The sequence below is a fragment of the Acipenser ruthenus genome, chromosome 13, assembly GCF_902713425.1.
Source record: "Acipenser ruthenus chromosome 13, fAciRut3.2 maternal haplotype, whole genome shotgun sequence".
Lineage (NCBI taxonomy): Eukaryota > Metazoa > Chordata > Actinopteri > Acipenseriformes > Acipenseridae > Acipenser > Acipenser ruthenus.
Genome location: NC_081201.1, coordinates 28,202,266 through 28,226,117, shown reverse-complemented (window position 1 = coordinate 28,226,117; position 23,852 = coordinate 28,202,266). Strand labels below are relative to the sequence as shown.

The following is a 23,852-nucleotide window of genomic DNA, read 5'->3' as shown; positions in this document are numbered from 1 at the left end:
TAAATTTAGTCGTTGCCAATTATTTTTTATTATTTTCTCCCAATTTGGAATGGCCAATTATTTTATTACGGTCGGCTCACCGCTACCACCCTTGCGCTGACTCGGGAGGGCGAAGATGAACACACGCTGTCCTCCGAAGCGTGTGCCGTCAAGCCGACCGCTTTTTTTCACACTGCAGACTCACCATGCAGCCACCCAAGAGCTACAACGTCGGAGGACAACGCAGCTCTCGGGCAGCTTACAAGCAAGCCCGCAGGCGCCCGGCCAGACTACATGGGTCGCTGGTGCGCGGTGAGCCGAGAACACCCTGACCGACCTAACCCTCCCTCCCCCGGGCGACGCTCAGCCAATTGTGCGCCGCCCCTTGGAAGCTCCCGTCCTCGATCGGCAAAGGAATAGTCTGGATTCGAACTCGCGACTTGCAGGCTATAGAGCGCATCCTGCACTCACGTGGAGTGCCTTTACTGGATGCGCCACTCGGGAGCCCCCCATTGCAATTATATACAGATAACAGATAACATGAAACCTTTTTGACTGGTCTGATTAGTTCACTTAACTAGCGGCGTAAGCATTTTCACTTTTTTGGAAGGTGATAAAAGTCTTAAAGTGGTTGTAGTTAACAAAATGATTCTATAAATTGTACCTATCATGCACTTTCATTCACTATATAGGTCACAAATGTGCAGCTTTGAAGGAAACACATGTTATAGCAAACATGTATTTTCATGTTATAACATGACAGACACTAGGTTAAAGACAGTTCTCAGTGTGGTTGCTTTGCCTTCCAGGAAGTCTATTTCTGCTTTACTTTATTGGTCATTTCATCCCATTAGTGTTTTTGGAGTCAAAGCATCTCAGTGGCTGCAACACATGCCAGTCATTAGGGGAAAGTAGCTGGTTGGTTATTGATAGGGGTGAAAGGGTGGGGGCAATTTTACTCTCCAGGTGAAATCACCAGGGAAGTGCATGACAATTTAAAAGCATGGCTGGCAAACAGAAATTGCTTGTATAGTACATTTCAGACCCATAGAATCATTTATGGAACTGGTTTGTTAGCTCACAATTAAGACAGTTATTATACAGCTCCAAGAGGTTATCCAAAGTATAAAAGTTGTTACATTTACTTTTTAGTCAAAGAAGCAACTGGATTAAAGTTAGCTTTACTCCTTTTAATATTATGATACATGATAAAAAAAAAGGGATTAACTAAGCGCTTCTTTCAAAGACTCATCTTGTAAAAGCAATTATCAACTTGAAGATGGTAAACACAGGCTGCGAGTATAAGCCATACTGTATCCACACACATGTCAACCCTGCACTCCATCAGCACAATGGTGCCCTCGTAATTTAACAGCCCACCCTGATTGGGCTGTGCTCTTGAAAAAAAGACTACAGGTTAATAATGAAACTATGAATCTATCAGACGTTCAGTCTGGGAAAGTTTTGGGAAAAACCTGGCTGGGTCCGACAATCAATCGCAAAGTTCACATTAAAAAGTGCTGACAGCAGTGGGAGAACGAGTCCCACTTTCATCTTGTGACAGACCTCCAGCTAACCTTCATGTCACAGTTTTTCCTTTCCTACCCTTCTCTTTATTAAATTGTGTTTCATCCCACGGTGGAATTCTAGGTACTGTATGTTTTGTCACATCAAAAAAACTTTTCAATTTTACTTGAAAAACAAATCAAGTAACAAATAGCCTTGAACTTCAGTTTAAAAAAAGCAAGACACATAATATCTTTTTCAGTTATTATCTAATTTGGTGAAGGAAAATGTAAGGAGGAGTCTGGTTACAAACATCCTTTTAGATTTTCGATGACTATCCTTTTGGATGAATGTTTGACTTACTCTATTTTTAAAATTAAAAAAACAGCACCGTTTTTGTTTCTTTAGCTTTCACACAGCATTTTCATCTAACTTGTCAGAAGAAACACTATACTAGAAATAAGCATTTGTTTTTAAAAGTTCTAAAATTGGCATTCCTTAATAAAGCCCATTATGCTCCTCTACATGAGGGATTTCCATTGCTAATATTTTTTATGTTACTAAATAATAATAATAATAATAATAATAATAATAATAATAATTTTATTTTATATGAATACTAGTAAATTGTACCAAACATACATAGATTAGCACCAATCTTCCTGTTTTACTTTATTATTAAAAGCAGATATGGCAAGGTCAACACCACAATGCAAGCACAGTGAATTTCCTGAGCCACTTCCCTATTGGGAGTAAAGCAATGTCATTGTTTTGGAGTTTTAGTACAAAGTGCAATGAAATGAATTTGCATTATTGTATCAAAGGACTGTAATTGATAACCTACTACTAGAGATAACAAGCAAACTATTTAACTTAATTTATTTAAAACGTTGATGTAGGGGGTTTCCAATAACAAATACATGCAATTAAATATGAACTGATTACCCAATATACAATAAGATTAGCATCTTCCCCTTTCTGTTTTCATAAAAATGTATCTTTAGGAAAAACCTGTTGCGCCAAATAGACACAGAAAGAAAATACGTACACATTTGAAACACGTACGAAAGCTGCAAGAGTATAGAGGGTTCTTCAACAAGCATTGCACTCACAATGTAATTTTCTGTAATACAGTATTCTAGAAAGATGAACAATGGATACATTGATTTAAGCACTTTTCTCTAACCTTAAATGTTGCACATGTGAAGAGAATACATTTATCAATCACACACATTTTAAATCAATTTGCCAATTATTAATATTATTATTATCAGCATCAGCCTTATATAATATATAATATAGAACATATACTTTCATACAATATGTTTTATTAAAGTTTCAATATATTTTTAATAATTCAGTGTTTTAATCAATTCTATATTTTTATATAGAATTGGCTTTTTCCTGGGATAGTAAAGTGACTGCAAACAGACAATTAGAACACCATGGCAATTTCATTTCTTACACTTTTGCCAAAGTTGCCATCCACTATATGGAAACCAACAACCCACATAAAATCATAAAAATAATAGATTTCAAACAGCATATGTTTAATCCGCTTTTTATGTCCGCACTGAAAGTTGTGTTTATGTGCAGAATGTGTGTGAAGACAGCTTTAGAAACCCTATTGGCCATGTGTTTCAAAGTATTCTGCTGCCTCCCAGAGGCTCAGAGAGGAACTGTCTTGAATGCAGATTTAATCAACAGGCAAAGCTATGAAAAACATGCTGTTCTGCAGTTACCAACAAGGTTGCTGATTCTGACAGTAGCAGCAAATACATTACTTTAATCAATGTGTTATAATGTAGTTGAGGATGAGGAGCAACCAATGTTAACACTGGACCACCAAGGGCAATATCCCATTTAAAAATGATGGAGAAAAATATTATTGAGTTTTTATTTCCAAAGAGAGTGTATTAAAAGCAGTTAATATAATTTAATTTTAGAAATACTCTGCAATTTATTTAGATTCTAGAGTTAAATTAAAACAATGTGTACATAATTAAGGTCTCCTCTAATACAGTGCATTTTTTTTTTTATATAGTTTGTCTTTTTATGCATATCAAGTACAAGGTGGGGGACACTTTGCAGGGATGAAATAACAGGCCTATCATGACACAACATTAAGCTCACAAAATGAATAACATTTTTATCCGAGTTTAAAAGTGGTTTGATAGTGTATGCCCATCATCCTGGACTGCAACTGGTTACAGGAAATCAAGGACACACGTCTTTCAGAATGCAAAATGTCCCAAAAGACAACAACTGATTAGTTTACAGACAGACGGAAATTACTGGTGACTGATAGTGACATAATGGAAAGAAAATGCCATAATATTATGAGCATTAAATGGCTTGTTTAAATACAGTATCAAGCAAACATACCAGTATGCCCTGATACAATATTATACCGTAAAGCAGAAAACCATTAATTGTGTTTTATAGAAATGACTGTACACTAAACATTGCACTACATACATGTATTATTATTATTAGGAGTATGACCATTATTACATTATAGTTAGTGTTTATAAGCTAATACAATAATGTTACTTGTCGCCTCGTCCCCCCAGCATTCCCAGAAGGAATTAATAAGTACTTTATTAACATTCTATACATGCTTAATAGATTATGTATTGCTTTATGAACACTGTAGTAGCAACAGCAATTACAAATTCTTTAGAAATAGCACATTGAATCTTATGTACTGTGAGGTTCAAAGTGTTTACTGTGGGCTCTTTAAGCCCCACACTGAAACACCCCTGCATGCACAGATGCAACGTGCCTATACACTTTTTACAAATATAAAATGCATTTAAGGAGGAAAGCTGCAGTTTTGGGTTTTAAACAATACATTTGCTTATTGATTTTAGGAAAGAGGCAGAATCTTTCCACTGTTGCAAAAGTATATTAAAAGGGCCAGTAAAGAGTTATAAAATATGTACAGTAAAACAAAAAAAAACGTAAAATGACAAAACTATTTTAACGCTTTAAAAAAAAACAACTTTGTTGTACAAACACAGTTATAATGAACACAATAATACCTCAACAAATTGTTTACCTGTTATTATCACACCTGTTTAAACCATTCCCATTGAAACTTGTGTGTACTGCTTTCTGCTACAATTAGGTTTTCTCTGCGTTGCTTTTAAATAGGCATCTTTTGTTTGTCTTGCGATTTTAAATTTTTTTACTTTGCTGTTTTTGTGTTGGTTTTGGTAAACGTTCACCCATTTTGTTTCAAGAGATAGCTCGTTGTGTTGACATTAGACAATTTGCTGTTCAACAACTGCACAATTCAGAATAGCGATGACAGCACTTGAGTATATAGGCCTACACAATGTCTTGCTTTTTGTTTTGCTTTTTAAACTAGTTTTGAAAGAAAAATCACACGACCCGGTGCCGGATTGCATAGTCAGATCAACACTGATTTTAGACAGAAGAGACTAAAAAATCATGAAGATTCCTGAATAGACAGGTTCCAGATTGTACAAGACATCATACCATTAATATCAATACAGATTTGGTCGAGACCCAAAAATCAGAATGCTGGTTTATAGAGGGGCTGGATTAGACTGGTTTTACTGTATAATATATACTTAAAAAAAAAAAAAAAACACTGCATCACTTTTAATCACTTAAATTTTCGAAGTAACTTTACAAAAAAACATTTTGTCAGAAGGAAGATATTGAGGTTTAAAAGTTTTGACCATTATTCTCTCCTTTGTTTCACAGGATAGCTACCAAATCATCACCAAACACACAGCAATATGTCCCTATGAATTACACAATTTTGGACAATTATTGTCAGAAAACACTTAATGATAATCACTGATAACAAGGAGTTTAAAACTCATACTGCTTATTCTAAAATCATCGGAGCTCTCAATGGCTGGGTTTATATGCACTTGAAAATCGACTCTACAGTCATGATTGTGACGTTGTCACGCAAACACATTGTGAAACAGCAAATGAACGTCCTTTTGTCAGCACGACTCTAAGGGCAGGGTCAATTGCTTTTTCACGATAAAAATAGCTGTAAAAACCCATGTAAACCGGAGCAGGAATCGTGCTTGTTTCACGAGATTTCAGCAGTCAAGATCCCGTTTAACTGACGGAATCTCACGTTATTCCTCAGCAAAGCCGTACCAAACCACACACACACACACACACAAGAAAGAATGCAAAAGATGCTGTAAATGTAAACCTCTCATATAGCCTATTATTAATGTTTGTATAAATGCATGTTGTTAAGCACAACTAACCGAACTTTAATTCTCATATTATTATTATTATTAGTAGTAGTAGTAGTCGTAGTAGTAGTATTTTCTTTCTGTAATTCTTTTAAGATGTCCCAGGAACAACAGAGCTCCACCTCTTCTTTCACTGCACAGAACTGGAATGAATTGTTAGCATCAATTGGCATATTGTGCAGTAAGTAATGGATATAGTTACCAAGCAAAATAAATGTACCGTATAGCTTTAAATAAAGACTTTTGTTTGAATGTTTATAATATTACAAGACATCCACGTTTCAATGTGTGTGTGTGTGTGTGTGTGTGTGTGTTAAGCGGATTCTGCACCTGGTACTTCTACCACAGCTGCAGACCAGCAGTCACTGGCTTCTCGGAGCAGAGGCAGGGTATAGGGACAGGCAGATGTGTACAGGAACATTAGGATGCTCAGCCTGGTACTCCGCCTATAGAATTGCCAGTGCATGAAGCTGCTCAAGAACCTCATATGTATTTTAACATATCCCCCTGTTCTCAATCTTGTATTCATATAGGCCTAAGGATCATACCGTTTTTTACTGTATTGTAGTGTAACCCCCAGTGTTCCCACATTTTCCACATACATTTATAGACTGCTTTAATTAAATAAAACTTTTAGATGTTACACATATCTATTTTTTAAGTAGTAAAACTTGTACTTAGTAGAAGTTTTATTTTATATACTTTTATATGTGTGTGTGTGTGTGTGTGTGTTGGAAAGGTAACGAGACACAAACAAGTAATGCGTGATAATTCAGAATGTGCGTGACAACAAGTTAATTATTTTCTCTTGTTATGGCAAGCACATGAAGCTCTCCTCATGATATTCAGAGTCGTTCTTTTCCTAATTACTAGGTAGACACATTTAAATATCCCCTCCTCTAAATTACTATGAATTGAGTAATCTGCATTGGTACAGATGACTTTTTTTCCTAAATCAGAACAGCATAGCAACGCATTTCCTAAAAAGTACGGCAAAAACATTGTGAAGAAAACTGTCATGACTTTTCCATGTAAACGCCGTCAATGAGTGTACTTGATAGCTTTTTTTTTTTTTTTTTATTGTACACAACTTCATTTTTTAAAGTAAAATCCACTATAAACCTGCAAACTAAGAAAGGTAAGATTCATGTTTTAACCTTTATGTACTTGTCAAAACACAAACCAGAATTTTTTTGTACTTCTGAATAATTGGTTGTTTTTTTTCTAAAATTCAGCAACTTCTTCCCAAGCTGTCATTGAGATAAAAAGGAGGAAGTGGAGTATTACCTTACAAGCGTTTGGGTAGGTTTCTTTCTGTTTATTTGCTATGTCAGGGTTTGAGAGATTATAGTGTTTATAAGCTATAAGGCAGGAATCTGGACTAGCATTTCCTCAGGGTATAACTGGCACCTTAAGTACCAGGGTAGGGCTATTGACACTTAAGAATAAAAGTTCAGACTGTGATTTATTTGGTATGTTTGAGTGCCTACAATCAATCATCTCTTTTAAAAACAACAATTTTCCCTTGAAAGGTAGAGGATTTTTGTGTAAAGCAGTATATAAACACACTTCTGGTCAGAAGATTTGTTTTCTGCTAAGAGGCTATCTCCTGTTTGGTTGTGATGTGATATACTGTATGTGTTTTCATAACATCTTTCCATTGAAAAGATCCCCCAACTCTGCCAAAAATATATGAACTTCATGTGACTTCTAGATAGCTGTGAGATTAACAATATAGATAAAATAACCAAAACATTATGAAGTGAGAAAGGAGGAGTTAAATGACCTTATACACATCCCAATGTAGTGAGGTTTAAAACTCATAATGAAACAATAGGCCTTCTTCACAAAGCTAGTTACTAAAAGTATTTTTCTATTAATAAAATGCAGTTTGACATTTATAATGGATTGTTGTCTGCTTTTTTTGACAAGAATATAGTTAATAATAAAGCCACCTATATGTAACATTTGAATGGGAAATATCATGGCTGAAACCAATTGATCCAATCGCTGAACTGAATTCTGGTATTCACAAACGTAAAATTGCATTTCCCAAAGGAAAAATGTGATTTTTTCAAACTAGAAATGTAGCTAATAAACATAGCTACATATTCAGTGTGAAAATGACAGTCTCCATTCAAATATATTACGTTATGACATTACCAGTTCGAACAGTCTTTCAGCGACTTGAGATGCAGTTTTGTTTGTATTGAACATCGTTTGGTAAGCCTGACACAGCTAACAGGCTTAAAACCAATTCCTTATTAATATACCATTTATTAGAATGCTGTTATTATCATATACACTTGGTAACAGGCATAGCTGTTATTTTAGTTTGTCACTATAAATCCAGTGTAAAAATAATGATGTCACCTGTGCTGTTGAGCTTTTTATGTCAGCTATTATTTCAGTTAGTCTTACATGAAAATGTTGCTTTATTTTTTGCACTTTCATTATGTCTTGGCAGCTATTCTCCAGGGTCATTATACAAAGACATTCAATCGTATTTCATTTAGGAGGCACATATAAGCAATTAACAATGAAGAAAACAATTTTTAAGTTCTGACCTTTGACTTACGTTTTGCACATATGCTGATTTCCGTGACACTTTTACAAATGTATCACAAATGCAGCCATGATGGAATGCCATATACAGTATTTTGTGGCCCAATAAGTTAGTGTATATATCTATTGTGAATACCTGCCATTGTTTTATGACTTACAATTTCAAGATATTGCAAAGCCTTCCCAGGTACCCTATGATATAATACATTACCTGTTTGTGATATTATAGTCATTTCACAAATATAACATGCAACCTGTGTATACAGCAGTCTTGGATTACATGCACACATCTTGTAAAATACACACCTCTTGAATAATGGGTACATTTTGCATACTACCCTCAAAGTATACCGTGCACATTGTATATAACCCTAAATCTAAAATAGCATTCATACATTCCCTGAATACTAGCAAACGGAAAGGGTATTTAGTATTAACATTTTCGTTGTATGTGTTCTTTAAACACTTTTTGAAATAATTAAAGAAACAATACATTGTGGTGGTAAAAGCACTGGCTCTGAATGTATAATATTGCTGCTGCAGATTTTATAGTTGCCTCGAGAAAATAATTGCCATATCTGCAACTGTCAAAATGATTAATGCCAGGGAATGGTAAAGAGAATTGGATGATGAAAAAAGAGAAAATACTTAATCCCTGATCCTAAAGCATTTCATATTAGCTGTAATGCAGGTTCCTTTCATACACAATAGACCTATTACAGAGATAAGTTTAATTTAGAGATTAATATAGAAATCAGACTCAAAACACCAAACAAAGATAAAGATGATTAGTCTCTGCCTTGATGGAAAATGACAGAGAAACTCCTGCACTTACTTTACTGAATGTGTTGCAGTTAACCTGGTATGTTGAAAACACCAAATATTGGAAAGATCTGAGTAAGTGCTCCACGCATACTCTTTGCATTACTTCAAGGTAAGTCACACTGAACAACATAAGGCTTCTGGAAATAGCATGAAAGAGCAGGGCTTTATATTGATATTTTATTTATCAACTCTTGTAATTCAATGAGTTTCAAAATCAGATTCACAGTCTAGCAGTTTGTTGTAAATTAGAATGTTATGATGAAAGAGATGCTCAATCTTGGCAAAATAACTGTTTAGCCTTGTTTTTTTCTCAACAATCAGTTTATCATCCTAACAATTAAAAACATATCTTACGGCTGCAAAAATGAATCACACTGTGTAACAACTTTCTTTGAGCAAAGGGTAGGTGCACACAAATGAAACAGAGGAATGATAGAATACAGGATCCCAGTCAATTATGTTTATTGATTTGTTGTGTGAGAGAGTGACATAAATAAATACCAGTCAAAGTGTTAGGCGAGGCAAAACTCCACATAAAATAAATAGTACATTCATTTTATGAATTGGATTTGTGAAAACTCTCCAATTCAGCTTTTAAATCACACCCATGATTTTGGGTCATGAGAAATAGGTTTATTCCAAGCCCTGACATCAAGAAATGCAGAATTACAATATCTCTGGGGTCACATTATATTAATTAAACTATATATATTTTTTTACTTTTATTTTTATTCCACTTTCTTGTCTTGGGAACACGAGTGAGTAATCCTTCTGCAACATGTACATGAATTAGAAATTACTTTTCCACAGTATAAACAAGTATACTTCTAGATACTTCAATATTACAGCAGCATATTTATAACACAGTTGTCTTATACTCTTTAATCAGAGTGAGCAAAGAAAAGTACAGTGCCTTTCCATACAGTAATCCAATACTTTCTTCTACTGCATCTTAATGGTGTATTTTTGGAAAAAAATCTTCAAAATAATGTTTTGTTGTCAGTGAATATTGCAGATTTCATTATACAATGCTACACACCAGACTTGATTCTTAAATTATTTAATTTACGAGGAATTCTCAAACCTGTTTTATATATAAAACGTATTAATTTATGTCCCTAAGGGTTTTGAAAACCTAACATATATGAATGAAGCGCAGTAGAAATAGTCTTAGAATCAAGCCCGGTAGTAAAAACTTTTGAGTTTAAGATTCAAGAAATTGTTCTGTCCTTGGACAAATATGTTCATTTGATCAGAACAGAGCAGTAAACATTAAATATTTAAAATACTTTAATGTTAAAACTGCGATCTGTAAATCCCATTCTAAAACATGGCACAAATCAGCAGTTTAAAATATAGAATACATACAAATATCCTTCTCTGCCCCTTAGTTAGCATAGCATAATAAACACTATAAAGGATAAGTAAGTCTAGTAAAGACCAGAGAGGTATGCATTTTAAAAAACATGGCCAACTATGGTAAATGCATAGTATAACCATGGGAAAAGCATAGAAAAACTGCAAAATCACTGTATAAATATACAGTGGTAATTTACCTCCTGGCTGTTGCAGTCAATTTGTGTTAAAATATTTGAAAAATAATAAAAAGTTCCTTCAGTGAAACTCCTTGCATACAATTTGAAATCCAAGCCCTGCTGAAATCAAGTGTATATTCAGAAAATATTAATATCCACCAAAATGTACACATCTTGTAATTGTAACATCTAACAAAGTTCAAGTCTTGGTCATGTGAGAGTGTATTCTATTCTGTCCTTCTGATAACCTGAGGCATGGTAAATAGATGAAGAGGTGAGATATGCTCTGGCAGTCCATGAGTACAGGAAGAAAGGGGCTCAGTGTTTAGTAATAGGGATAAATAGACGCTTTTGGGAGATGCTATCAGCAGTGATGAAAATAGTGAAAAGGAGAATGACCAGGTGTCAATTTTATATATATATATATATAAAATAGTAAAATGTTAATCTACAGAGTTGTACACAGAGTAAGATAAAACTTTTCCTAACATTAACTATAGAAGATCTTGTATGCACCTGTGCCAAATTAACCTCACAATAATGCAAGCCTTCAATCAAAACTTTGCTTGACACAGTAACCTTAGAATCAAATGCTGCTTATATAACATCATTCAGTTATCTAATTAGTTTGGATTTAATTACAGGGGAATCTGTATAGCTTTACATTAACTATTAACTGTGGAAAGATGTTGGTAATAAATTCAAACAAAATCCTCATAAATGAGATTATATACACATCAAAAAAAAAAAAAGTCTAAGCATTCCTTAAAGGACAGTCACATCACCCAAATCAGATGGAGGTTTTGCAGTTCCAAATTTTAAATTCTATCATTTAGCTTTTCAAATACGCTTCCTTAAAACCTGGCTTTAGTATCCCCTACTAGATTACAAAATGCTTTAGTATCCCCTACAAGATTAGAAAATGCTTTAGTATCCCCTACTAGATTAGAAAATGCTTTAGTATCCCCTACTAGATTAGAAAATGCTTTAGTATCCCCTACTAGATTAGAAAATGCTTTAGTATCCCCTACTAGATTTCAAAATGCTTTAGTATCCCCTACTAGATTACAAAATGCTTTAGTATCCCCTACTAGATTTCAAAATGCTTTAGTATCCCCTACTAGATTACAAAATGCTTTAGTATCCCCTACTAGATTAGAAAATGCTTTAGTATCCCCTACTAGATTAGAAAATGCTTTAGTATCCCCTACTAGATTACAAAATGCTTTAGTATCCCCTACTAGATTACAAAATGCTTTAGTATCCCCTACTAGATTTCAAAATGCTTTAGTATCCCCTACTAGATTAGAAAATGCTTTAGTATCCCCTACTAGATTAGAAAATGCTTTAGTATCCCCTACTAGATTAGAAAATGCTTTAGTATCCCCTACTAGATTACAAAATGCTTTAGTATCCCCTACTAGATTACAAAATGCTTTAGTATCCCCTACTAGATTACAAAATGCTTTAGTATCCCCTACTAGATTACAAAATGCTTTAGTATCCCCTACTAGATTTCAAAATGCTTTATTCACAGGGTTTACAGCGCTTTACTTTATGGGCCTATTACAGTTTACTCGACTGCAAGCTGGAAAAGCAGATGGGAATCAAAATTAAATGGCATCTACACTCTCCTATTTTGTCTGGTAGACAGCCTTTCTTCTCAATGTCATGGTCTAAAAAAGGTATCAATATCTTAAATGATATATTTAATAGGGATGGTCTTCTCAGTTTCCAGGATTTATGTTCAATTTTTTATTTACCTGGTTCATCTTTTTTTTTCTAAGACTTCACTCTGCCCTGCGAGCTTATGGGGTGCCCTGGGGGTCCGAACTACAACTACACCCTATGAAGTATCCTTGCTGTTGGACTCTGCAACGGTTTGAATGAGCTCTATGTGCTTTTTTTCCCTTTTTTTTTTTTTTGCTATATCTATGTGTCCAGGGAAGTTGACAGGTTGCCGGGGGAAGTGGGAGGGGATATATAATATACTGTATGTTAGTCGGTTCTATATGTCAATCTTGAAGAACAAATAAAAAATTGATGTTAAAAAAAGACAGTCATATCACAAGCGGTCGGCTCAATTGGTACTGGGTAATTAGGGCAGTCAGTATCTCAAAGAGAGGACAGGAACTGTGTGGGCATGCTGACTTAAGTACCGTATCTGTAAACCCCACTATTAGGTGATGCAATAATCAACAGAAAAAATTGCCTGTTTTCTCAGGTCTCCAATTATTATAGCAAATGGTAAGAAAGGCCTCCTAACACACCAAAATACAAGTTCATTCAATCATTTTTTGTTATTTTTTTATAAGCTTTGGAATCCCAGAAAAAAATACACTTGTCATAAAATAACATTTTTGATCATGATTTCCTAGAAATAACAGTGTATTACAAAAACATTTTAATTACTAGTGTAAATCTTCATGTCATGTCAAAGTCTTGTTCACATATAATCAACACGTCGTATCTAGAACCAAAACAACACAGCACAAAATGCTTTAGGTTGGTTTGAATCAGATCCAATGAATATGACAAGTAACAGCAGAATGTGCAGGTTCAATTTTTGTTGTAGTTTTGTGGCCTGACGTTTCCATTAGTATTTGACAAAATCTTTACAAAATGATTATAAGGTTATTGCTGTGCCTACGTCACATGTTCTTTTAACTCAAGACTGCTATAACTACTGGGCTAGTGTACATGTAGACTATATCTTATCTCCTTGTGCCCTTAGTTAGTGCTTAATAATAACTGTTCTATATTGTTTATAACATTCTTTATAACATAGTTAACTATTTAAATGCATTGTGGACTGTTTATATTATCCATAAAAAGATGTTACATAAAAAAGAATACAAATAAGAATAATTGACTGTAGAAAAGGACATTATTTCCTTTACAATGATTGGGCCACTGGCATCCACAGTAAGGTGTTTTGATATGGGAAATCTGTCAAATTTGAGATCGATTTCTGTTTAAGGGTCATGCAGGAGGAGAACTTAAAATACCTACCTTGCAATCCGTGCCTTGAGAACCACAGACGTATAAGTCAAACCCCTTTAGTAAGAAACTGACACTGTACACGTATCTTCAACCACAATCAGGGACTGAGAGATCCATACTGTTGAGTTAGGTATGCTAGAGATATGCATTATCCTAAACATAAAAAAGAACATATCTTTGCCAGGTTAATGACCATACACTGTCCATACTATTTAATTTACCAGGTCATGCCCATAAAAACTGCACCTATTAATCCCAATTCTCCTGAATTATAGATCACCCAATGGGGGAATGATTAAAAATTGAACATTTTTCTTTTACTCAGCCAATAGATGCTCAGTTTGGCTTGGACGGGATTCCCTCTCACATTAGCTGAAAAAAAACTGTTAAGGTATCAATTGCGGAGCCTATGAATATTGTAAGAGGAAGACAAATAATCTAGAAATTACTAATCATAGCTCCGGAAACTCTAGCTGGCTCTCCCAAAGAAATGATTGACACTTCAGAGTAAACAAGGCGGTTAGCGATAGTTCTTCTCTACTGAAGGAAATTCTATTATTGACGTGTGCAATATGTTGTCTTCATCCAGACACAATAAACAAACAATACAATTCACCAGCTGTATTAGTATTGGCTTTCTGAGACCTAAATTAACATTAACCTGAGGTTCCGAAAAATATAGCATTATACGTCCCCACGTGTTGCTACAACTGTTTAAATAACGTACCTGTAATTTCTCTTTTCATTGTTAACACCCTGACAACTTTTTACACTAATAACTTTAAAGTCTGTTTCAAAGCTCTTTTCAAAATGTCCACTCTAGAGCACTGGGGTTTGAGATCTTTCCTCTAAATCACAGCAGGAAGAGCGGTTAAAAAAGAAAAAAAAAACATATGAACAAGTGCTCTGGCTTTTCTGTTCCGTACCACATCATGGATCAGTACTGCTGTGTTACCCGTTTGACAATGTGGGCAATAATCGTTACACTATCAGTGCACTAGAGCGGACCCTTTTCAAGACTAACACTTCATTTTAAAAGTTCTCGTTCATTTATTGTTCAAGAGTCATCTAGTTTAGCCACTGTAAATGAAATAAATAAACTATCTGCTTTCCCTTTCAAATTATATATGTGTGTATATATATATATATATATATATATATATATATATATATATATATATATATATATATATATATATTCTTTCATTAAATATTTACCAGTGATAGACACAAGTGAAAACATGCAGTTTGCATATTAATATAATCTTTTGGTTTCATATAATACTAAAAAACAGGTTTGTTATTTTTTGACAGTTCCTTTTTTTTTTGGTACAAGGCTGCTAAATAAATAAATAAATAAATAAATAAATAAATAAATAAATAAATAAATATCCCTTTATGCCAAACATACAATGATGCTTATAAGATAAATAGTTCATTTGGTTGTGATGCGTCTGTTCCATTTTTAACAACTTGAGCATTGTGATGTGGTGTGATGTGGATCTGCTTCAGATCTGCTTCAGAGACGAGTCCAACCATTTAGCATGTCAGTGTCTAACTAATCCTCTAAACTGGCACTCTGTAACAAATACCTATATTCAACCAACTCTTTCCTGTACAACTTGATGGTTACAGAAGACTCATAAAGTACATAGGTGATCCTTAGTTTAGTTCATTCATTCTGTCATGGGTAATGGATAATTGTATAGCCCCAATACATTCAAGCAGTATGTAGCAGTGGTCTTGATACCAGCTAAGGAGTGTAAGATATTACAATTAGTGGTAAAGTTTGCCCTATCAAAAAAACAACTACATGATGGTTACTTAATTAATTGTACAAATGTATCCACAACAAATAGCTTACTAGTGTAATAGTTGGATATTGGCTATATTTGTTGAATTCCCATTGCATAAACTATAACAAATCTCAATCTAATCTAAAATACAGGGAAATCTGAAACTCCATGGAGTTGCAGGTTGCATCTACAGCACTTACCCTTACTGACCTGTGGTTCTGGTTTTTAAACATCCTGCATTAAATTATGTATTATATGAATCGTATTAAACAGAATATTCATTGATTTATAAAGGAAGGTAGAACATGACTTTTTTCTCTCTAGCAGCTGCAGGTATTTAACACAATGCCACCACAGTCTCATGTAAATGATCTTATTTGGGAGCCATGTAAAACGGTTACTCATTCATAGCTCTGCAGATGTCCTCCCTATCCGATTACTGTGGAATTCAATGAGGAGGGTCCAGATCAGGGTAAAAAGGTAAGAGAGTTTGGCATCTTCTCATCTCCTGCATTACTTTATATAGGGCTGACATGGTATTTTCCTGACAGCCTGCCAAGTTGGGCTCTTTTTTTCTCTCATGTTTACTTAATTAAAATAATGCTGCTGTGACCATTGGTGTGTGTCTATGCCTGCATGCAAATGTGATCTGTTTGATGAAACCACTGATATGGTGATTCTAAAACCTATTTTTTTTTTGTACAGAACTTGACAAAATAAACCAATATAATTTGAACATCTTGTATCAGGGTTAAAAAAAAATATGATCCATTTTTTTTCACGGATCAGAATTTTAAAATAAGTATTTGTATTTAATGATACATTGTTCCAAATGTGTAGGTTTACTCTGTCCAATTTGTAATTTAATGCCATATGTTTCTGTTTGTTACTGTGCTGTTAAGGATAACTTCACTAGGGATGTTGCTGCTGCAATGCTAGTTGAGGAGTGGGTTTTTGTTAGCCCATTTAAATACCACAGGAAGTCATTATACAGAGTATGTTGAGAAGAGTTTGCATAAAGCTGAGCGCAGCTCTGGACTGCTGTCTACTGCCTGCGCCAGGGAAAGTGTAAGGACTTAGGCCCATGGCTCAACATTTTACAGTAGGCCCGAGATACTATGAAAGTGTAATTGAGGAATTTTTGCGACTGAATTTCCATTGAATGCTTTAATGTTGTATCCAATGTGACTAAAAGGAAATATCAAACGTAATTATATGTTTTAAATAATTAATGTTGTATAAGCATATTTAATGACACTTTATGTATGATGTCAATGCGTACGAGTATGAGCTTCAGGATAGTCCTCTAGTTGATCCCTATAGCTGTGCTCGGTCTGCCTGTTTCAAATCATTTTTAAAAAGCAATAGTTTAAATATAAAATTGGGAGAGGCTTGATCATCTGGCTCAGGAGGAATCCTCAGCACTACAATATAAAACAGTAAAAGCTGACCTCCTGCTTTGCTTAATAGGTTAAGAGGACCTGTGTACCCAACCCTTATCTTTTGTTAAAATATTTATACATAACTTCTCCTCAGTTTGTAGGAGGAGGGCTGTGAGGTGGTGCGTGTCGAGCTGCCAAAGACTCCACTATTTGATGTGTGCCGGTGGTCGGCTCCTCCTCAGAGCTCACACATGTCCAAGCTGCTTAAACTCACCCAATAATTGGCAGGAACGTGAACTTTCCCCAATTTAATCTCTTCCTTGGTGTTTCAAACAGCCAACAAATCAATCTTTATTAGAATCAGCCTAATGAAACTCAAAAAATGATATCTTAATGTAGGTCATAAAACATCTAACATCTGTATTTATTTAAAAAAATATATAAATATATTTTTTATACACACACACTTGGAATGATTCAACACATTCTAAATATGGTTCAGCTAGAGGGATATAATTCCTGATATGCCCTTAGAATGTTTGTAACCACATCACAAAAACAAAATCAAACAAGATCACTCCATCAGCTATTAACAAAATGTCATTTAAAGTAAATTTCAACCTTTAGATGTCAGTTGAGGAATGGCTAAATTAAAACATCCCAGAAAATACAAGCACCTCTGACATGTCTACAGTCGCTGTAAGTAGTACAGAGAGAAGTACTGTGGGACAAACTGAACCGGTTTCTTTATCAAGCTCTTCCGAAGGTCATACTGTTTCTGCTAGGCAACATTCCCGGAAGCATTTTTAATGACTGCTCGACGTCTGGAAATATTCAACTCAATTACCAAGGAAAATACTTTATTATTATTATTATTATAACAATTGTACTTTTCCCCCCCCCCCAATCATTGTCCTCAGTTTATTTTCACGGAACCATTTAATAACCGCACTAATAATAATAATAATAATAATAATAATAATAATAATAATAATAATAATAATAAATATAATAATAATAATAATAAAATATATATTTTTTACAATCTTTTGTTCTCTTAAAATAAAAAATATACAGTTTTAAAAACACTGTTTTGTACACATTTTATAGAGAAGATCATTGTTATGGAGGACTATTTACAGAACGTTCATTTTAGAGCACTTATGTTGCAGGATACGTGGGAAAAAAAAGGAAAACCTAAAAATTTGGTTAAAATCAATAAAAATTATAGTTAATTGTGCTGTAACATTCAATTATATAAGCAATAAGACCCTCCCCATCGGGCATTACAAGACTGTTTGGTTGTAACAGCGCCTCGACTTCATCTCGGGCCCCATTACCCAAACGGTCGTATAATGCCTGGTAATGCCCTCTGTGTCAGGTCTTATTGCTTACATATATACACACACTATCTCCAGCAACCAGTCTTACATTTTAAAATGTATTCCAAAAGGGTCAAGGCAGAATCTGTTCTTTCACATTTTGTAATAGTTTTTATGAAGGTTACTAATACAAAATATATATTTTCAGGTTTTGCAATATTTTCATACATTGTTTTCTTTTATTTGTATTATATCATGTTTAATGAACTGTGCGCTGGAAACATGGATAATATTAAATACCGTTGCCAAGGGATCTGATATTTAACTGTTAACCTATAATACATTTATTTATTTTTTAATAAAAAAAATGGAGCTGCAGTTAGCCGAGTCTGAATCTAAACTTGTTATTCAGATTTGTAACAAACATTCCCTCATTTGAATATTCAAATGTGTTTAAGGATGCAGAATGCCATCAATAGTTTAGAACTAGTTGATACAACAAAACAAAAGACAATTAAAATATGTATGAATGTGAAATTATGTGATGGAGTATTCAGTTAAATGAACTGAATACAGTTACAAATGTACAACAAAAGCACACACACCAAAAACATATTGTTTCTGCACACATGCTATTATTACAGCACCACCTTGTCAAAACTTTTCAACTTTAGCCTGTATGTAATTGGCAGTGACAGGATTTATTACTCAAATTGTAACATCTGAATAGTTCACAACTGGAAAATTTGTAAAAACCTGTAATTCAGAGCAGTGACTTGAAAGTGAAATATGTGCTTCCCCAAGGCTTGGTGGCATCTGTTCTACATGTACCACAACATCACCATGGATTCAGTATATTAATTCCAATTAATTTTGTTTGTATAAATCACAAATATTTGAGTTTCCGCACTGAAGCTGTAATTATAACCCAGTTTACATAAACTCTGAAATATGTTGTCTGTGTGCAGTATAAGGTGTTCTCCTAATAACCAAAACTAAAACGAAGTTTTTCAAAGATGATTCAATAATAATAATAATAATAATAATAATAATAATCTGGGTTTTAATAAAAAAAATAAAGTACATGTATGTAGTTTCCACCTTTCCCATTCTCTAAACTTAGTCTCTTTCTTCAATGCTGATGTTAATCTGTAACATCTTTACCAAACAACTGAAAATGTAAATAAAAACGATACTGAACATTTGGAGTGTTCTATTTATATCACATGTATACTACATGAAAAACTAAATACCACACATGGTATAATACAAATTAACATATTGTCACTGCAAGTAAATTCTGACACTGCAAGACAGGGTGAAACTTTACTTACCTGTATTAGGTAACATGTTCTACACGGCTACAAGCTGAAAATGAAAAACACCCTTAGCTGAAGTAAGTCAACATTTTCAACAACAACAGGGAGCTAAGCTATGCTTCCAGGAAACTACTTCAAATTAAATGCAGAATTTAAGGTTTGATATAGTTGATTAATACATAACTAAAGTGTACAACTTAGGTTTGCGAGGATGGACACACCCACACACATTTATCATTTCATCTAATTGAATCACATCATCCCTATGCAACAAACTTTGGTTACCTTTGATTGAGTGAAACGTTCTAAAACACTTTTAAGCACATGTCCAATAGTATTCTTATTTTTACTGAAATGAGGATTTGTATTTTATAAACAATTTATTTTTTTGTTTGTTTTTTACACACACACACACTCAGAGTATGTTCAGACAAGGGTTCCATGGAACTGCTGCTGCTAGTTAGTGTTCTAGTATTGTAATATATGAGGCTGAAGAGTGAATCTGTGGATCTTTTGGAGGATTATGTTGATAAGTATCAGGAAGTGGGAAGCTTTGAGGGTGAATTCTTAGCGATTATCATTAACAAGGGATTAGAGTGTTGCTGGTGTATAGTCTGCTTTGAAGAGATTGTTTTAAACACTTCCGAACTACTGAAAGCCAGGAAGTTATTTGGAGAATAATCACTGCACATACTGAAAAAGTGCATTCCTGTTTCATTTTTAAGGGTACCCTCAATGATCTTTCCCAATAAATTAGGGATTTGATGTAAAAAAAAATAATAATTAAAAAAATGAAGTCTAGTATAGACAGAATGTAAACAAAAGCTTGACACTTACCATGTCTTGTGACATTTATGTGTGTTGACCCAGATATTCTAAGCCTCCGCATTCTGTGTTTTGAAATACCAATGCCTAGTTTCCAATGAATAGCATATTGGGATACACTTAAATACAGGAATATTGATCACACACAGTATTGTAGCTACAATGTAGTTATACTTTTACATTTTTAATGTGCAATAAAATTATTAAATGGTAACTAGAATGTAACTAGATTAATGAACGTGTATTCCGAAGCATTTCCCATTGTAAATAAAACTAAAAGGTAATCTGTTTATGTTTTTGCTGTGTTTCCATTCTTTCACAACATACACTATTAATTTATATTTTATTTTTCTCTTTGTTAAAATTTTTACGAAAGGGTTGAATTGATGAATCCTAGCTGGATTTTTATAGCACCAGGAAATCAGAGGATTATATCTACATCCATTCTGTCATTATACCTCAAAAATAAGTGGGAAGATGCAATGGTCTTTCATAGCAGGGTACAGAAAAGGGATAACACATGAACCATTTCCACAAGGCATTTTCAATGCTTTTTTTAGTCTTTCATTTAATGGAGTGCTTTTAAAGAGAGTTACAAATCAAATGCAATGGAAAATACACTTTACATACAAGTTATAGAAATCCAGTAACTTTGAATCAAAATCTGGGTTACCTCCCTACAACATTAAATGCTGTCACCAGGTTTAGTTTGAATATTTGGAAGACAAATAATTTTTTACACACCACACTTCTCAAATAGTAGAAGAGGATATGTAAGACTGTTAACATGGTCATTTACCTGGAGGCGTTTGTCCTAATGGCCCCTTTCACTGCATCTTAGGAAGGCTCCACGGAACAGGAATATGGCTCCTTTAAAGAGAAATCACAGGTTAAAAAAGAAACAAAATCTTTTCATGACGCAATACCTTAAATACATATTTGCGAATCATTAAGAGGATTATATGAAAAACCCTACATATTGCTGTTGCCTTTTCTATGCGATACAAAACAAATGGGTCCACAGAAGCAGCAGCCACCAGAGGGTGCTAGTATGCTCAAGGTACTTTACTAGTTACTATGTATAAACTGCAGCTTTGAATGTGACCCAGTACTTTAATTTTGTCATGGGTTTACAGCAAACTTCTAAGTGGACGCACCAGGGGGTGTCGTTTTATGGTAACTAGGGAGGAGATATATCACCAACAGTCTAGAGGTGTGTATATCTCGACTATAGGACATATTTGTCATTTATACATATAAATACATGTATAAACAGATTACATTGCTTAGAGATTACTTGGGGTAGTATGTTGTGAAATTACTTTTGACAATTGTGGGGAATCACTGATAGAGCTCTGTGACTCATCCCTGGTTGTGCGATAAGCACTCCGACACGAGATTTGTAACAGGATTACAGTAGATAAGGAAGTGTATGTCTGTCTCAGCAAGACGATAGTTCTTCAATACGTCCAAGGAATTGAACACATTCTGACCACTGGTACGATGCTAATCAAGCCAGACTGGCACTGGCCTACCCATCCCAGGTGTTCCTCGTTTGGAAAGCTAAGAGCTGTGAAGGGGACATACAAGTTTGTTTCCATAGATAGCATGCAATCTCACCTGGATAGTTGATGTGCAGAGATATAGGCTTTACTGCTAATTTGTATTTGGGAAGCTACTGCAAATTACAATTGCAAACATACTGCATTTTCATATGCTACTATAATGTTGTTTCAAAACTCAGTTTTGTTTGTATGTGCTGCCCTCTAGAGGATGTATAGAGTAACATAAGGTGTTAACATTAGGCAATAAAACAAGCTTCAGTGAAGCAAAACAAAAACAAACAAACATATCCAACTACAAATGTCCAAAATTGGCCAAGGAAAAAGACTAAAAACAATGGCAGTATAGGTAACGTGTACAGACTCAAAAGCCTTTTATTTCAGGAAACAATTTGTAAAGAACAGAAATAGGTGCTGTTGAAAGGTCAATAAAGAGCAGTTTAGGTGATGACAGCTGTGCTGAGCTACGAAAAGTTATGTATCACGCCACTGCGAGAGATAATTATCCAACACAGCGCTATTCATTATCAACAGCATGGAATCTAATTACAAATCAGGACTTTGTGTGTGTATGATTATATATATATATATATATATATATATATATATATATATATATATATATATATATGAAATTCTGCGCATTATTTATTTGTCAAAATAACAATATAATCACGCCAGTTTCAATTTTGGTAATTTACTTCAAAACATCTGTCTGCAAGTATGTCTGTAACAATACAGATACCAAAAAACATTCAGGAAATGTTCTGACAAACAGATTATTTACTGGGCACATTAATACATAACTTTATATATGTATTATAACATGTTCTTATATTTCCACTCACCTCTACACGTTCTTTCTCAGCCTGTGTTTTGTTTTTCAGTGTGCTCGTAATGGTCTTCTGACGTTTTTTAAGCCATACTGTTGAGCCGCGTCTTCTGTTTGTTTTTTGTTTGTTTGTTTTTAATCAAAATGATACATAATTACAGACCGTCGGTCATGAGAACAACATTATAGAATGTGCAAAACTATTTGTCACCATCCGCATGCAGTTTTGAAGGGAATTCTCAAGCACAAGAAGCTGGAGTAACACTTTTTGATGCATGTGAAGGCGGCGGCCCTTCACGCTGTGCAAAAAGAACTGCTCTTTGCCCTTTGTCCTTTGCTGGTAACTTCATCCAGACCCAACTGGCTACTTTGGGAAGTACTGGTACTTTGTCGTTATATTTTTATTGACTGCTTCATAAACATGTCGTAGTACACCATACGGTTTTTACGTTGTGTCTCGCTGATCACACAGCCCAGAAAGTGCTCATGTGTGCGCAAAGACGTTAACTGGAGAAGTAATTAATATATTTGAAACACGCAAAATCGGAAAAAGGAAGCGTTATGTTCGAAATCACAAATTCTGCGTGAAAAACTAAAATTCTGCGGCGCAAATTCTGCATTGCACAGTAGCGCAGAATTCCAGTAGCAGTATATGTAAGCAATAAGACCCGACACAGAGGGCGCAGGCATTATACGACCGTTTGGGTAATGGAGCCCGAGACGAAGGTAATTACAGCACAATTAACTATAATTTTTATTGATTTTAAGTGAATTTTTAGGTTTTTCTTTTTTTTTCCACGCATCCTGCAATATAAGCACCCTAAAATGAACATTCTGTAAATACAGTACTCCATAACAACGATCTTCTCTATAAAATGTGTACAAAACTGTGTTTTTAAAACTGTAATTTTTTATTTGAAAACAGAGAACAAAAGATTGTGAAAATAATAATAATAATAATAATAATAATAATAATAATAATAATAATAATAATAATAATAATAATAACGTATTTTCCTTGGTAATTGAGTTGAATATTTCCAGATGTCCAGCAGTTATTAAAAATGCTTCTGGGAAAGTTGCATAGTAGTACATGGATAGCAGAAGCAGTGTGACCTTCGGAAGAGCTTGATGAACAAACCCGTTCA

General features: G+C 34.3%; 1 long non-coding RNA gene across 2 annotated transcripts in view; it reads right to left on the bottom strand.

The window, feature by feature from the left end:
- Window positions 1-23,323, bottom strand: part of LOC131696869 (uncharacterized) — a 56,076-nt gene extending 32,753 nt beyond the window's left edge. For both annotated transcript variants that reach the window (XR_009306755.1, XR_009306756.1), the window contains exons 1-3: window positions 22,721-23,323; window positions 21,110-21,180; window positions 19,501-19,534 (exon numbers count right to left, since the gene is read on the bottom strand). This is a non-coding gene — a long non-coding RNA (uncharacterized LOC131696869). The remainder of the gene's footprint in view (window positions 1-19,500; window positions 19,535-21,109; window positions 21,181-22,720) is intronic.
- Between the last annotated feature and the right edge of the window lie 529 nt (window positions 23,324-23,852).